This window comes from Fukomys damarensis, unplaced genomic scaffold (genome assembly GCF_012274545.1).
Source record: "Fukomys damarensis isolate Sample0158 unplaced genomic scaffold, DMR_v1.0_HiC HiC_scaffold_36, whole genome shotgun sequence".
NCBI classification, from domain to species: domain Eukaryota; kingdom Metazoa; phylum Chordata; class Mammalia; order Rodentia; family Bathyergidae; genus Fukomys; species Fukomys damarensis.
This window is the reverse complement of record NW_022900948.1, coordinates 12,689,243-12,707,446: the sequence shown is the minus strand read 5'-3', so window position 1 is coordinate 12,707,446 and position 18,204 is coordinate 12,689,243. Positions and strand designations below refer to the sequence as shown.

The following is an 18,204-nucleotide window of genomic DNA, read 5'->3' as shown; positions in this document are numbered from 1 at the left end:
AAGTTGAAAGTGTGGGGCCGGGGATTTAGCTCATTGACACCACAGTTGCCTTGCAAGTGCAAGGCCCTGAGTTCCATACCTGGTACAAAAAAATGTGAATGTAGATTTTCTGAAGGGAGGGACTTTGTCACCCAGTTCACTGCTCTAACCTTTCCAACCGATTCTTAGTACCCTATCTAGGGCTCAGTACCACAGAGTAAATGAATGGGAGATGGGTGGGATTTCTGAAAGGGGCTGTCCCAGGGATGGGCCCTGACTGCCAGGTCCTCAGGCTTCCTAAGGAAGCCTCCTTCACAAGAAAGAGCTGTGCATTTAAATCACCCAAGAGGGCCAGGAATTCAGCTCAGTGGTTCTGCTGCCTGCCTCGAAAGTGTGAGAACTGGAGTTCAACCCCTGGTACCTAAATAAATAAATCACCGAAGATTTGGATGGGACCTCTCAACCACAGGTCCATTTGCCCTTTGCCTTCTTCCTCTCCTCACCTCCCCCTGTAATGTTAATACGAAGTGAAGGGCCAGCCAGTGGCCAGGCTCCAGTTGCCACTTGCCATCATCTTGCCTGGTGCCTCCTGAGAGGCCCAGTGTCCTGGAAATGGCAGCCGCCCTTTATGAGGGGCGGAATGTCACTGTCCCTGCCAGGTTGACATCAATAGGAGGATGACGCCCTTGATTGTCATGGTTATTTCTGAGAAGGGAGCTATGGGGACTCAGTGCACAGGGTGGACCCCTGGGAGCAAGGGAATAGGGTCCCCAGAAAAGGCCTCTGTGTAATGTCAGTGACTGGAGGTGACACTGGGTCCTGAGAGGCAGAGGTAGAACCAATGTCCTACCCTGCAGACCCAGCATGGTATCTCTGGAGACCTCTAGCAGACAAGACAGGCTGCAAGCTTCTAGAAGGGAGGAGCATTTGAGACAACTGCATTCTGATGTAAGCTGTTGGTAAATTGGTGCATTTTTGGAGGGCTCTTTAGATGGAAGTTTCTTTTAAAGTTTTCCACTGACTTGCAATCTCTAAATAATTTCCATAGCAATTTCATGTATTTATTTCTAGGTGTAGCTATTTGTATTTTTATACTATTTAAATAACATGTTCTTCCCTTTCTGTCTCCCTCTCCCTCTCCCCACCCCCTTTCAGCGCTAGGGATTGAACCCAGGGTCTGTCTTGCTAGGCAAGCATAGTACCATCCCTTTTTATTTTTATTTTGAGACAGGGTCTCATTGAATTGCCGAAGCTGGCATCAAACTTACAATCTTGCCTCAGCCTCCCAAGTAGTTGGGATTACAGCTGTGTACCACTCTGCTTGATTAGAAATGTTTTAAAAGTTAAGAAACCAGTTCATTGCCAGACATAGTGGCACATACCTGTAATCCCAGCACTTGAAGGCTGAGCCAGGTGGATTTCTGTAAGTTTGAGACCAACCTAGATTACATAGTTTAAGATCAACCTGAACTACATAGACCCTTTCTCAAAACAACATAAAAAAGAAAGCAGTCATGTTGTACATGATGGTACATGCTTGTAATTTCAGTACTCTGGATGGCCAAGGCAAGAGGGTTACAAATTTGAACCCAGCCTGGACAGTTTAGAAAAACTCTGTCTCAAAAAATTAGAAAAAGACTGAGAATGTAGCTCTGTGTGAAAACTCTGGAGTTGATCCTCAGTAACACACATGTCTGCATGTGCATCAGTTCACATTTTATCATAAACCTTTTCTACGCACTAAATTCTAACATCATTTTTTTTTTTTTTTTTTTTTTTGGTTTTTTGAGATAAGGTCTTACTATGCAGTTGAGACTGACCTGGAACTCCCTATGTAGTCCAGGCTGGTCTTGAACTCACAGTGATCCTCTTGCCTCAGCCTCTGGAGTGCTGGGATTACAGGTGTGCACCACCATGCCCGGCTCCTAACATCATTTTTAATGACTATCATGTTCTCTGAAGTGGATATACCAATTAATTTAACCATTCTTTTGTTCTTTCACATTTTTTTTCTTAGGTACTGGGGATTGAACTCAAGACCTTGTGCTTGCCAGGCAGGCACAGTGCCACTGAGCTACATTCCCCAGTCGCACCCCCTTTTAAATTACTAATTTTATTGGTACATTTTAGGTATACAATGTAATGACATTTGTCACTGGAAATTTGCATCTTTATGTCATCTATCTTGGTTCTTGTTTTTTCCCCCGTTCCACTGCCCTCCCTTCAACCCCTCCACCCCTCCCTATTTACAAAGAGTTTGTTTCCATTTTTTTCATTTTCTTATATTAATTCCATTCCCTTTTTCCCAGCCCCGCTTTTTTGACTTTTAGATGCTTTACAATTTTCTGAAACTTGATGAATACTGATTCATAATTAAATTTGTTTATAAACTGTCTTTTAAAAAACTCACGGTGACTTGGAGTCACTATGCTTCTCTCTCTCCTTAGGTGAGTTAGCCAATTGTATGGATATTTCAGCATTGACATCTCTGAGCTTCAATTTCACAAACCGAACTGCTTGCTACACATCTCTGAGCTTGACTTCTCACACATATTCTAAGCCTTATATCTTTTTTTTTTCTCCTGAATTTGGGATTGAACCCAAGGCCTTTGCACTGAGCTACATCCTCAGCCCCTTTTTTTATTTTGAAACAGGATCTAAGTCACTAAGTTGCCCAGGATAGGCTCAAACTTGTGATCTTGCTATCTCAGCCTCCCAGAGTGCTGGGATTACAGGCATGGACAACCATACCTGGCACTCCAAGCATAAAATGTTTATAATGTAGGACATTATTTTCTTCTGTCCCAATTGCTCTTATGTTGTATTCCCCAAATCAATTAGTATTGCCTGTTCACTCAAGTGAGAACCATAGAAGCCATTCTGCAGTGCTTTCTCTTAATTCTTCTCATAAATAGTTTGTTGCCAGCATTTGCTAATTTTGTCTGTCATTTCTCAAATCTGTCTTCCTTCCTTATCCTTATTTTTACTCTGGTAGTTCAGACCCTTATACACTGTGCAGGAGCCTTGTGGCTGATCTCCATTTTTCTACTGTTGCCCCTCTTCAGTCCACCCCCCACACCAATACCAAAGCAGTCTTCCTGAACCCAAACTGACTGTGATACTCCCCTTCATAACGTCCTCCAGCAATGCCCATACCTGCTATGTAGGGTATAGGGACCTCTACCTACTGAGCTCTTTCTTTTTTCTTTTTTTTTACTGTGTAGTAATAGAGATGCTTGCACTTTCTCCTGAGCTTCCCATTCTATTCAGTCCTTTTCAGGTACTGTTTTCCAAAACCACTGAGTATTGTACACTTAGAGCACATCTAAGTTTGGACTAGCACGTTTAAAAATGCTTCATTGGTTAGAAGTTACAGTTTGTGGCAACACAGGATTCAATTATGAAGCCAGTTCAGGATACTTGCAGGAGAATAGAGTTCCTCAACACACATGCATCAGCCACTTTCACTTCTCAGGCATCTCTGGATCAAGTGTTTCCTTTGTGCTTGAGCCAATCTGGAGAACAGTGCAGAAGCTGAGTCTAAGCTTTGTGCCTAAGGGAGAAAATCCTGTTGGGCAGAACATACTTGTACCTACTGATCCGAGACTCTGCCCTTTTTAGTGAAGGACTGCTTCCTAAAAATCAATCGATCACTTACAGAAAAGATTTGATTTCAATTTTCCCCCCTTTCTTTTCCTCCCCTCCATTTTCCTATCTCTTTTCTTCCCCTTTCATCTTTCTATGTTGCCCAGGGTGACCTCAAATACCTGGACTCAAGCAATCCTCCTTTGTAGCTGACTCCAGGTGCATGCCTCTGCACCACCTGAGATTTTCAAAGATCAAAACAAAACAAAACATTAATCCATTTAAAAATACAAGTTTCAGGGCTGGAGATGTAGCTCAATGGCACCACACCTGCCTGGCAAGCATAAGGTCCTGAGTTTGATCCCCAGTACTGAAAAAAAATGAGTTTCAGAGAAAGAACACGGAAATTTATTTATTCATTGTAGAATATCTGCAAGCAGATATAGTGATGCATACCTGTAATTCCAGCTACTTGCGAGGCTGAGGCAGGACGATTCCAAGTTTGAGGCCAGCTTGGGCAATTGAGAGAGATCCTGTCTCAAAATCCAAAAACAAAAAAGCAAGCAAAAAATAACAAAACAACCCCCCAAACAAACAACAAAATATCAGTTTCCCTGCTTTATCCAAAAGATGGAGCTGACAGTAGCTTTGCCCGCTAGATGGCAGTGTGAGATGCAGCGAGATGATTACCTGGAGGCAGACGTTTTCAGTCAGGATTTTGGACTCATGTAATTGTTTAACTTCTCTGAGACTCGGCTTCCTCCTTGAGATACTTTTGGCCTGCATCCTTTATGACATGGTTATTAGGATAGTATGGATAACAAAGTACTTTATTATGTAATTGAGCCTATCTGTTGTTTATTGGCCACTTAACCTTGTGTGTTAATGTCCAGGGCTCTCAGAATCTGGGTGCCCAAAAGCCACTCCCCAAGGACTTTTGACTCTTATGATCCCTTTGCCCCTATGTTAACCAACGTGTGATGGAGTCACTGAGAGTTTGCCAGAAAGGAACTCGTGACTGGACTTGCTTGCTCTTTGGAAAAGCAGGTACTAATTAATCTCTTATTTTCTATACCTTTTTTCCTAGCATGGTGGATTTGTTAGTTCTCTAGAGAAACAATTGATAGAAAACAATACATATATCAAATTGACTTGCCATTCTAACCACCACCTATGGATTGGAACTTCTGGGTGTATCTGGGTGTAGAGAGGCATGGCCTTGGTGGTCCATGTCTGTTTTCTGATCCTTTCTTCTCTACCACTGTCCCCTGGCCTGCTTTGCTTTCTGGCTGTTGTGAACTAAGCAGCTTTGTTTCTGCCTTGGAGCCAGCTGCACATGGATTAAGGCTCCTTAAAATGTGAGCCAAATGAAATCTCTCCTCCTTTAGGTTGTGGATGTGGGATATCGGGACCAGAAATAGGAAAGCTGATTTTTAAAAAAAGTGTCATGAATTAGTAATGTGGTGAAATGCAACTCCTCTCAAGACCATTTGGCCCTCCTATCCCCATGCTGCGCATGGTTGCAATTTGTACCTCCTGTCTTTCACAGCCAGGGGAAGCTTGATGAGACCAGCTTATACCAAGATTCCTGCTGGGAAGGTCACAGTAGAGTGACTATAGAAGCTGATGTCCTGTTTAGGGAGTCAGGAAAGATGCTCCTTTCTCTGGGGCCCTTTGGGTTTCCACAGTTCCTCTGTCTAAGTCCTCTTTCTCCCTTTGGCCTCACCCTCTCACTAGACCCTGTCTGTGTGAGTCCTCTCAACACTGGTCTGTTTACTGGCCAGTCAGCCCGAAGACTATCTGAAACCATCTGAGCCCCAGAGGCCTGTTTTCCCATACCATTCTCCAGCTCGGCCTCTTCACTGTCTCTGCTCCCACATCTCTCTTCATTCCCATCATTAGCCTCTCTCCCACAGAGGAAGCTGTAACATTTGCCCTCCTATTATCACTGATCTATTTTACTCATCCGTCTACAGCTTTTATCTCCATTTTCAGAGTTCTACTTGGGAGATGCTGGGCCTTTCCTTTTTCCTCACTTAGCCTTCTTTGACTCCAACCCTGACTTTTTCAACTTTGCCACCAGTTTCTCTGGAACTAGGCCTTTCTCCCCAACCTCTCCTTTCTCACCTGCAAGAATGGGCTCTTCTTTGTTACCAGTCTTTTTATTTCCCTTATCACTAGGTACCTTTTGTACACTCAGTACTGGTTTCTTATTCAGTTATCTTTCATCCCTAACACTTGACTTTTACCTTCCCATGAACTCACTCAGGTCCTGTTCTCCAGGTAAACTGTACTTGTGTCTGGATAATACACCTTACCTGACCCCACTGTTTCTCAGGATGTCAACTTGATATCCTTTAATTTTAAAAACTTTTTTCAAAATCATGATAAAATTCTCATACCATAAAATTCCCTTCTTGTACAGTTTAGGCTGGGTATGGTGTGGTACATGCCAGCAATCCCAGCTCCTCAGGAGGCTGAGGCAGGAGGATTATAAATTAGAGACTAGCCTAGGCAATTCAAGACCCTGTCTCAAAATTTTAAAAAGGGTGATGGGGTGGGGGAGACTAGGGATGTTGGAAGCTCAGTTGGAAGCCCCTGGGTTCAATATCAAGTAAGGAAAAAAATGTGTACCATTTCCAGTTTTTAGTATATTCACAGATTGTAACAATCAATATCACCATCTAATTCCAAAACATTTGCATCACTTCAACAAGAGGTGTGCCCATTAACACATTCCCTATTCCCCCTGTCCCTAACCCCTGGCAGCCATTAATCTACTCTCTGCCTGTGTAGATTCTCCTATTTTGAATATCTCCTTGTGTTAGTTAGCTTTCTGCTGCAGTAACACATACCTGAGATAACGAGCTTATAAGGAGAAATGGTTTATTTTGGCTCACATTTTAGAGGTTTTAGTCCATGATTGGTTGGCCCTCTTGCTTTTGGCCAGTAGTAGCACCATGGTGGGAACAAAACTGCTTATGTCATGGCCAGGACATGAAAGAAAGGAAGAGGAAGTGACTGGAGTCTCCGTATCCCCTTTAAAGTCATGCCTCCCAACACCTAAATACTTCCCTAGGTCTCACTAAGTTGCTAAGTTGTCTAGGCAGGACTGAAACTTGAACTCTCCTGCTTCAGCCTCCAAGGGTGCTGGAATTACAGGTATGGCCCTCTCTAACATACACTTGAAATCACCAATTGTTTATTTTTAATTTTACTAATTTATTTTAAGTTTACTTTGTCAGTACATATGTACACCATGTAATATTTACATTCCTCTTGTGGAGTTGGTACATGGACGTAACACAATTCTGTTTCATCCCCTTTCTCTTCCCTCTCATCCCTTCCACCCATCTCTTGATCCCCTTGGTGTTTTTGGTACATGTTCATAGTGCATATTGTTTACATTCTTTCTGTGGCGTTCATACATGTACATAGCACGTCTCAGTTCTTTTGTTCTCCCCCTGCCTACCCACTCTCCTCCCATCTCTTGATGATTTCTCCTTTGAGAACTATCTCCCTACTTTCTCTTATCCACCTTTTATTTTGATCTTTATTTTTACTCCGGTTTCTCATATAAAATAAACCACATAGTATTTAAGCTTGTGTGTCTGATTTATTTCACTTAGCATGATGGTCTCAAGGTGCATCTGTTTTCTTACAAATGACTCAAGTTTATCTCTGTGGCAGAGTAGTTCTCCATTTATGGAAATACCACATTTTCTTTATCCATTCATATATTGATGGACATATTGGGCTGCTTCCAAGATTTAGCTATTAGGAAGTGTACTGCTATGAACATGGATATTCATGTATCACTGTAATATGATTTCTTTAACTCTTCAGGAAGATATTGGGAAGTGTAGATGGTATGAATGGAATTTCTATTTTTAGTTTTTTGAGGAATCTCCATACTGGTTTGCTTTCTTAAAATTAATTTTATTGGTACATTTAAGGTATACAGTGTAATGACATTCACCATTGGAAATTTGCACCTTTACATAATCCATCTTGGTTCTTAATTTTTCCCCATTCCCCTGCCCTCCCTTCAATCCCTCCACACCCCCATCTACAAAAACTTTGTTTCCATTTTTTCTTTTTTTATGTTAATTCCATTCCCATCTTTCTTTTCCCCTACCCCTCCTATTTCCCCTTTCCCTTTGCACCTTTTCTTCCTATTTCACATGCTCTATTGCACCTTTTAGCCCTTATTTACACTTTCAGTTTCTCACGCTAAAGAAACTATTTGGTATTTACACATATGTGTCCTATTTATTTCACTTAACAGTATTGCCTCGATTTGCATCCATTTAGCTATAAATGCCTGTAGTTTTTCATTCTTTGTGGCTGAATAGTACATTTTATTTTTAAAAACCCACTTTTTTATCATGTCCCCTGTTGATGGGCATTTGGACTGCTTCTAAGCTTTAGCTATCACAAATTGTGCCACTATGAACATGGATACACATATATCACTGTGGTGTGATTCTTTAAATTCTTTGGGGAAGATACCCAGCAGCGGGGTAGCAGGGTCAAATGGGACCTCCAATCTTAGTTCTTTGGGATATCTCCATACTGATTTCTACAGTGGTTGCAGCAGTCTACACTCCCACCAGCAGTGGAACAGGGTTCCTCTTGCCCCACAGCCCCACCAGCATTTATCATTGTTTGATTTCATGTTAGCAGCCATTATTTCTGGGGTGAAGTGGAATCTCAGAGTTATTTTCATTTGCGTCTCTCAATTGACCAGTGATGAACATTTTTTCATATGTTTATTTGCTATTTCTACTGCTTTGAGAAATGTCTGTTCATTTCAGATGTCCATTTTCAGATTGGGTCCTTAAATTGGGAGGTCTGATTTTTAAAAGTTCTTTATATATTCTAAATAGTAGAGCTTTGTCTGAGGAAGAGCTAGTGAAAAGTTTTTCCCACATTGTGGGTTGTCTCTTCATACTGTTGTTTTGTTTTTTGTTTTTGGTACCATGGATTGAACTCAGGACCTCACTTGTTGATTGTGCTAGTTCACAGGCAACTGAGGTTTTGTTCATAAAATCTTTTCCTACACCAGTGTCTTCAAGAGTTTTACCTAACCTCTCTTCCGGCTAGTTTAGTGTTTGTTTTAACATTTAGATCTTTAATCCATTTCAATTTTGGTTTAGTTCACGGTAAGTAATATAGGTCTAGTTTTAATCTTTGGCAAGTTGAAACCCAGTTATTACAGCACCATTTATTAAAGAGTCTCCCTTTCCACCAGTGAGGGTATTTAGTTCCTTTGTCAAAGATGGGGTGGCTGAGTGTGCCTGGACTTGTTTCTGCATCTTCTGATCTGTTCCACTGGTCCTCAGATCTGTTTCTTTGCCAGTACCGTGCTGTTTTTAATCACAGTAGTTTTGTAGTATAGTTTCAAGTTGGGAATTATGATACACCCCTACCTGTCTTTATTACCTAGAATTGCTTTTGCTGTTCTAGGTCTCTTCTTGTTCCAAATGAATTTTTGAATTGTTTTCTCAAGGTCTGTGAAGTATGCTACTGGGATTTCAGTTGGGATTTCATTGAATCTATATAGCAGTTTTGGAAACTCCTACCCAGGAGCAAGGGATATCTTGCCTTTTGGGGCGGGGGTTGAGACGGGGTCTCACTATGTAGTTCAGACTGCTCCGGAATTCACTGTGTAGCCCAGGCTGGTCTCGAACTCGCAGTGATCCTCCTGCCTCAGTCTCCCAAGTGCTGGGATTACAGGCATGCACCACAAGGCCCAGCTTGCCATTTTCTGATATCCTCTTCAATCTCTTTTTTTCAGAGTGCTTTAGTTTTCAGAATAGAGGTCTTTGATTTCTTTCATTAAGTGGATTCCTAGGTACTTCCATTTTTTGGATGCTATTGTGAAAGGAATTGTTTGTCCTACTTCTCTGTCAGTGAGTCTATTTTTCATGTACAGGAAAGCTATTGATTTTTGTGTGTTGAGCTTGTATCCAGCTACTCCACTGAATTTTGTTATTAAGTCTGGAAGACTTTTGGTGGAGTTCTTGGGGTCTTCTAAATAGATTATCATGTTATCTTACAAATAATGACAATTTGATTTCTTTATTTCCTATCTTTATTCCTTTTATTTCTTTCTCTTGTCTAATTGCTGTGGCTAATGTTTCCAAAATTATATTGAACAGGAGTGGTGATAGTGAACATCCTTGTCTTGTTCCTGATTTTAGTGTGAAGAATTTCAGTTTTTGACCATTTAGTATGATATTGGCTGTTCATTTTCATAGATGGCTTTTTATCAGATTGCAGTAGCGACCATCTATTCTAGTTTTTTGGAGGGTATTATTATAAATACATATTGGATTTTGTCAAATACTTTCTCTGCATCTATTGAGATGAGTATATGGTTTTTGTCTTTGGTTCTATTAATATAGTGTATTACATTTATTGATTTGCATATGTTGAACCATGGCTGCATCCCTGGGATGAATCCCATTTGATCAGGGTGTATGATCTTCTTAATGATCTCCTGCATTCTGTTTACAAGTATCTTATTAAAGATTTTTGCATCAGTGTTCATTAGTGAATTGGCCTATAGTTATGTTTTTTGGTTGGGTCTTTCTCTGCTTTGGGGATCAAAGTGATACTTGCTTCCAGGAATGAATTCAGGAGTATTGCTTCCCTTTCAGTTTCATTGAAGAGTTTAAAAACAGGAGTGGCGGTAGTTCCTCTCTAAATGTCTTGTAGAATTTAGCAGTAAAGTCATCAGGACCCGAACTTTTCTTAGTTGGTAAGTTTTTAATTACATTTTCAATTTCATTGATTGATATTGGGTTGTTTAGAATTTTTAGGTCATCTTTGTTCAACTTTGGTAATTCATACAAATCTATGAATCTGTTCATTTATTCTGTATTTTCCATCTTACTGACATATAAGTTCTCAAAGTAGGTATTGATTATCCTCTGGATTTCTGCTGGGTCCATTATAATTTCACCCTTTTCATTCCTAATTGCATGGATTTGGCCTTTTCTTTCCTTTTTTTGATAAGGTTGGCTAAGGGTTTGTCAATTTTGTTTATTCTTTCAAAGAACCAACTCTTGGCTTCATTGATTTTTTTGGTATTGCTCTCTTAGTCTCCACTGCATTAATTTCTGCACTGATCTTTATAATTTCCTCCCTTGTATGAGCTTTGAGTTTGTCCTGCTCTTTTTCTAGAAGCTTGAAGTTCAGCATCAGGCTGTGTAATTGTGCTTGCTCTGTTTTCTTAATATGAGCATTCACTGTTATGAATTTCCCTAGTAAAACTGCTTTCATTGTGTCCCAAAGATTCTGATATGTTGTATTGCCATTGTCATTTAATTGTAGGAATTGTCTGATTTCTTTTTTAATTTCCTCTGTGACCCATTGGTTATTCAGAAGTGTGTTGTTCAGTTTCTATGTGTTTATGAAATTCTTGCGGGTTCTTTTACTATTGATCTCCAATTTCATTGCACTATGGTCTGATAATATACAGGGGAAAACTTCAATGCCTTTGCACTTACTTAAACATGTTCTATGAGCAAGTATGTGGCCTATTTTGGAGAATGATCATGTGCAGCCCAAAAGAATATGTATTCTGATTTTTTGTGGGGTGAAACACTCTGTAAACATCTGTTAAGTTCATGTGTTTAAGAGTTGGATTGGGTTCTACTATTTCATTGTTTATTTTTTGTCTGGTTGATCTGTCTATTTGTGACAGTGGGGTATTGAGGTCTCTCACTACTATTGTATTAGTGCTTATATGATTTTTCATGTCCATTAGTATTTGTTTTATATAGTTGGGTGCACTTGTGTTTGGTGCATATATATTTAAGATTGTCATCTCTTTCTCTTGGATTGTTCCTTTTACAAGGATGTAGTGTCCTTTTTTGTCTCTCATAAATTAGTGTTGGTTTGAAATCCACTTGATCTGCAAAGAGGATAGCTACTCCTGCTTTGAGGGGGGTTCTTGTCATATGGGGTATTGTTTTCCACCCTTTAGCTTTAAGTCTGTGAGTTTATTTTTGAATTGTGTGTTTTTTGTATGCAGCATATTGTTGGATCTTGCTTGTTTACCCATTCTCCCAGTCTATTTCTTTTGTTTGGTGAATTGAGACCATTAACATTGATGGTTGTGACTGATATGTATTGACTTATCCTTGTCATGACTTTTTCTTTTTGTTGGATTTTCCCCCTTTGCATTTAATTTCTTGTTGTTCCTGATGGATTCATACTGCTGGGCTTCCTGGGGTTGTGATTCTCATTGTTGTTTCCTAGGATATTGTTTAAAAGGTTTTGGAGTGCTGGTTTAGTATTCATGAAGTTTGGTACCGGGGATTGAACTCGGGTCCTTGCGCTTGCTAGGCAGGCCACCGAGCCGCTGAGCTAGATCGCAGGCCCCTCTCCATCAATTCTGAAAGATAGTTTTGCAGGGTACATCAATCTGGGTTGGAGGTTGTTTTCCTTTAGGGCTTGAAATACATCACTCCATGCCCTTCTGGCCTTGTGTGTTTGTGTTGAGAAGTCTGCTGTGATTCTGGTGGGATTTCCTTTGTATGTGATTTGTTTCTTTTCTCTAACTTCTTGTAGAATTTTGTTCTTCTGTTGGGTTTCTGGAATCTTAACTATTATATGCCTATGTGTAGTTTTTTTGTTTTTTTTTTAAATCACTCCTAATTGGAGTCCTATAAGCCTCACTTATCTGTATGTCGTGTTCTTTTCCCCTGTTTGGGAAGTTTTCTGCCATTACTTCTGGGAACAGTTTTTTTTTTTTTTTAAGTAATCTGCATTCTTTCCCATTTCTTTATTAATTTCAATCAATCTTATGTTTTTCTTCTTTGAATAGTCTAACAGCTGCTGGATTGATCTCTCATGGTCCCTTACTATTTTTAAGAGATTTTCCTTTTCCTGGTCACTAATTGAAATCCTATTTTCTATATCTGAAATTCTGTCCTCACATTGGTTCATTCTGCTGCATAAACTTTCAGTGGAGCTTTTAATCTCTTGGAAATCTGTTTGTATCTGTTTTATGGATTCCATTTGTTTCCATACTGATTTTCTTAGTGGTTGTACTAGTTTATAGTCCCATCATGTAGAAGGGTTCCTTTTTCACTGAAGCCTCTCCAGAATTATTACTATTTGAGTTCTTGATTATGGCCATTCTTTCTGGGGTAAGATGGAACCTCAGTGTTGTTTTAATTTGCATTTCTCTAATAGCCAGTGATGTTGGGCCTTTCTTCATAGGCCATTTGTGCTTCTTCCTCTGTGAAGTGTTTGTTCATTTTGCTTGCCCAATTTTTGATTGGCTCTTTTATTTGGGGGTCTAATCTTTGGAGTTCATCATATATTCTAGATATGTATCCTCTGAGGAATTGCAGGCAATTTTTTTTCATTCTGTGGGTTTTCTTTTCACTCTTTCGATTATTTCTTTTGCTTTAATTCCATATGGTACCATTTACTGATTTGTTGAATTATTTCCTGTGCAACTGGAACTCTGTTCAGAAAGTCCTTGCCTACACCTATGATGAGTTTTACCTATTTTATCTTTTAGCCAGTTAAGTGTTTCTAGTTTAACATTTAACTCTTTGATTCATTTTGATTTTAGTTTGGTACATGATGAGAGATATGGGTCTAGATTCAACCTCTGCATGTGGATAGCCAGTTTTTCCAACACCATTTATTAAAGTCTGTATTTCTTCCAGTATGTGTTTCTGGTTGTTCCTTTGTCAAAGATCAAATTGTTGAATGTGCTTGGGTTATTTTTGCATCCTCTGTTCTATTCCATTGATATTTATGTCTGTTTTTCTGCCAGTACCATGCTGTTTCTTTTAAACACAGTAGCTTTGTAATATAAATTAAGGTCCTACCAAGATATATTATGTAAAGCTACAAATTCCCAATGATGAATGTCATTATACTGTATACCTAAAATATACCAATAAACTATGAATTTTTCACTTCTTGGCCTTTTGGCTAAGATCAAGTGTAAACTTAATGAATTTTAAAAAATAAATTAAGGTCCAGAATTCTGATGCCTCCTACTTGGTTACCCAGCATTGCTTTTACTACTGTAGGTCTCTTCTGCTTCCATATGAATTTTAGGATTGTTTTCTCTTGTTCTGTGAAGAATGCTTTTGGAATTTTGATTAGAATTTCATTAAATATGTGTAACAATTTTGGAAGTATCTTGACAGCACTGGCACTGCCCATCCAGGATCAAGGGACATCCCTCCATCTTCTGATATCCTCTTTATTCACAGTACTGTAGTTTTCTTTGTAAAATTCTTTCTCTTCCTTGGTTAGGTTAATTTCTGGGTATTGCATTTTTCTTGAAACTACTGTGAATGGTATTATTTTCATAGTTTCCTTGTCATTGATATCATTATTGGTATACACAAATGCTAATAATTTTGGGGTGTTAATCTTGTATCCTACTGTATTGCTGAAGTTGGTTAATTCTAAGAAGATTTTGGTGAAGTCCTTTGGGTCTTCTATGTAGAGTATCCTGTCATCTGCAAATAATGATAATTTGAGTCCTTCCCTTCCTATATGTAACCTTTTTATTTCTTTTCTTGCCTAATTGCTCTGGCTAATGTTTCAAGTACTATGCTGAATAGAAGTGATGATAGTTAACATCCTTGCCTTGTTCCTGATTTTAGGGGGAATGCTTTTAGTTTTTCAGCATTTAGTATGAGGCTCTCTATTGGTTTGTCCTAAATAGCCTTTATCATATTCAGGTATGCTCCTTCTATATCTGCTTTCTTCAGGGTTTTTATTATGAAGGGGTGATGATTTTGTCAAAAGTCTTGTCTGAATCTATTGATATGATCACATGGGTTTTGATTTTGCTCCCTTTTATGTGATGTATTAGATTTATTGACTTATGAATATTGAACCATCCTTGAGTCTCTGGGATGAAACCTCTCTGATCATAATGTATGATCTTTTTGATAATTTGCTACATTCTATTTGCTAATATCTTGTTGAGAATTTTTAAAATCTATGTTCATTAAGGGGAATGACCTAGTTTTCTTTTTTAGTTGGGTCTTTATCCAGTTTTAGGATCAGGGTGATAGTGGCTCCCCATAAATGAATTTAGTAACCAACTACAAAATGATCCCTTGGGCTGAGGATTTAGCTCAATAGTTCTGCCACCTGCCTTGCAAGTGCAAGGTCCTGAGTTTTATCCCTAATACAAACAAACAAACAAAAACAGAAAAAATAGGATCCATAAATGAATTTAGAATTTAGGAGCACTCCATCTGTATCAGTCAGTATTTTCTAGAGAAACAGTTAAATTGAAAGAAAATGATCCAGAACAAGAGCACCTGAGGCAAGGCTTTATTGGGTGGGGGTAGCTGTTGGGCTGCCTTGAACAATGGCAAGACAGGTGGAGACTAACTGGGGTGAGGTTTATATAGTATGGTGCAGTGGGGAGAGTATCCTGAGAGTAGAGAATTGGTCAGTTATTGGGCAGGCAACAGGATGTTGGTGATTGGAAGGGGAGGATCACATGGGTAGCAGGGTGGAGCAACAAATTAGGTTTTCCTTCTCCAGAGAGGGTAGGTTTCACTTTTTCAAAGTGGCTCATTTACATAAGCCTGAACTATTTTAGGGATGGGACCATTTTAGAATGTAGGACTGTTGGGGCCATGTTGTCTGGCTGAGAACTCTATCAATAATAACAAAAAGATATGCAAATATATATGAATTTTCAAGATTAGCTTACAATGTCCACCCAGAGTCTGATGAGGAAGAGTTCAAAAGGTCTGCCTGCACACTGGAGACCTAAGGCTTTAGGAGAAGGTCTGAAGCTCACTGCAGTGTCCCATGTGAGTCCATATCAAGAGGCCAGTGTAGGGCCGGGGATTTAGCTCAGTGATTCCACTGCCTGCCTCACAAGTGTAAAGACCCGAGTTCAATCCCTGGTACAAAAAAAAAAAAAACCAAAAAAAACAACAACAAAAAACAAACAAACCCAATGTGTCTTCATTGGAAAGCTGAACAGTCTATGCTGGGAGGCTGAAGAGTTTTCCCTGGAATCTAGGAGATGACATCCAATATGAAGGTGAAGACTTGGGGTCCTCCACTTCCTAAGGTGTGGAATTACTGAGCCAATTTAGCGAAACTTCTCTTAACCAGATTTCAAGCTGATACTATCAATCAACCATCACACACACCATTCCTTTCAATTTCTTTGAAGAGCTTGAGTAGCATTGGTGATATAACATCCTTAAAGGTTTTATAGAATACAGCAGTGAATCCATCAGGTCCTGAGCATTTTTTAGTTAGTAGATTATTACTGTGCCAATTTCTTTGCTTATTATTGGGTTATAAAGCATATTCATGTCTTCTTCGGTTAGTTTTGGTAGCTTGTATGTGTCTAGGGATCTGTCCATTTCTTCAAATTTTGCTTATTTGTTGAAATATAATTTTTCAAAGTCATCACAATCTCTGGATTTCTGCAGTGTCTGTTGTGATTTCATCTTTTTCATTTCTAATTGTATCATGTGGAGTCTTCTCTAGCTTTCCCTTGGTGAGTCTGGCTAAAGTCTTATCTATTTTATTTATTCTTTTAAAGAACTAGCTCTTCAATTTGTTGATTTTTTTTCTTTTTTGGTACCTGGGACCGAACTTGGCAGGACCTTGCACTTGCTAGGCAGGTGGCAGTGTAAGAGCCTGACTGAACCAGAGCGACTCCATGTTGACCAGCAAACGACCTAGAGACTGTCGCTTCCCCCCCATCCCTTACAGGATAACTAATGATTAATTGTGAATTGTTAGTTAACTGCTTTGAAGTAGCTGGGAAACTAAATGGAAACTATAGTGAACACAGAGATCCAACATGAATCACGCCACTCCTTCCTTGCCTGTAGTTGAATGTTCTGAACATTATAATCTAAGTTGTAAATGGAACACTGGATAATCGATCTGCTGATCATTAGTACGTGACAGTCAAGTATATGCTTGATGACCACTAGCTCAGATCAACTGATTCTTTGCCTTTGCCCTCTTCCTGTAAGTTTTAAGTGTAACCACCCCCCGCTTAGCCCTATATAAAATGGCCTCTGTTTCTGAGCTAGCCGCCTCTCTGAGCTACTTGGCTTGGGGAGTGCCGTCTGGCCAGACTAATAAAGGTCTATTTGCCAACTTGCCTGGTGTGTTCCTTCCTGGGTGACTCTCGCTGTCCGACAAGCTCCTGGAGCCTCGCTGAGCTTCTGAGCCCAGCATCGTGGAAGCCTCTTGGCTGTTCTCGCTCCAGGAGTAAAAGTGAGATTTAAGTCTTACAGCAGAATCACTGAGCTAAATCCCTGGCCCCAATTCATTGATTTTTTCTCATTGAGTTTATTGGTACTTTTTAAGTACACAGTACAGTTACATTCATCATTGGGATCTTGTACCTTTACATGACAGATTTTGGTTCTCATTTTTGCCCCATACCCCTGTCCTCCCTTCACCCCCTCTACTCTCCCCTATTTACAAAGACTTTCTTTCCATTGTTTCTTTTTCTCATATCTTTTCTTTTCTCATATTTCCTTTCCCTTACCCTTCCCACTTCCCCTACACCTTTAGCCCTTTTCTTCCTGTTTCACACTATCAGTTATACCATTTGGATCTTATTGACACTTTTTAGTTTTTCACACCAGAGAAACTATTCGGTATTTACATGTGTGCCTTATTTATTTCACTTAAGAGTATATCCTCAATATGCATCCATTTTCCTATGAATGACTCTAGTTTCTCATTCTTTTTTTTTTTTTTTTTTTTTTGGTACTGGGAATCAAATGTGGGTCCTTGCACTTGCAAGGCAGGCGGCAGAACCACTGAGCTAAATCCCCGGCTAGTTTCTCATTCTTTATGGCTGAATAGTACTCCATTTTCAGCTTTTAATTTTTAATCTATGAATATCTTTTGGATTAGATAAGTTTATTGAATGCATCAGACTGTTGAGTTCTTTTTGATCAACTTGCCAATCTGTGTATTTTAAATGGAGAGTTGAGGGCATTAACATTGAGAGATATTACTGAATGTGTTGGTTATTTACTATTATTGCCTTCTTTATCTGTTGGCAGATCTTTTTTTTCTCACTTTTTGTTGCTCTGATCTCACTGGTTTCCTTGGTGTGTGTGTGTGTGTGTGTGTGTGTGTGTGTGTGTGTGTGTTTTGTTTTGTTTTGTTTTGGTTTGGTTTTTTGAGACAGGGTCTCACTATGTAGGTGAGACTGACCTGGAACTCACTATGCAGCCCAGGCTGGTCTCGAACTCACAGTGATCCTCCTGCCTCAGCCTCCCAAATGCTGGGATTATAGGCGTGCACCACCATGCCCGGCTCCTTGGTGTTTTTAGCTGTGTCCATTTCATTATTTATGTTGTGTATTCTTTTTTTTTGGTACCGGGGATTGAACTTGGGTCCTTGCGCTTGCAAGGCAGGCCACCGAACCACTGAGCTAAATTCCTAGCCCTATGTTGTGAATTCCTAAGTATTTTCTCAAGAGGTGGTTTTTTTTTTTTTTTTTTTTTTTTTTTTTTTTTTTTTTTTTTTTTTTTTTTTGTACCAGGAGTCGAACTTAGCACCTTGCACTTGACGTGTCAGAACCAATGAGCTAAATCCCCGGCCCTAGTACTCATATCTTTTGAACTGGTCTTT

General features: G+C 39.5%; 1 pseudogene; it reads left to right on the top strand.

Moving 5' to 3' along the window:
• The first annotated feature begins 13,510 nt into the window (after positions 1–13,510).
• On the top strand, positions 13,511–13,639 carry LOC117284382 (annotated as a pseudogene).
• Positions 13,640–18,204: the final 4,565 nt, after the last annotated feature.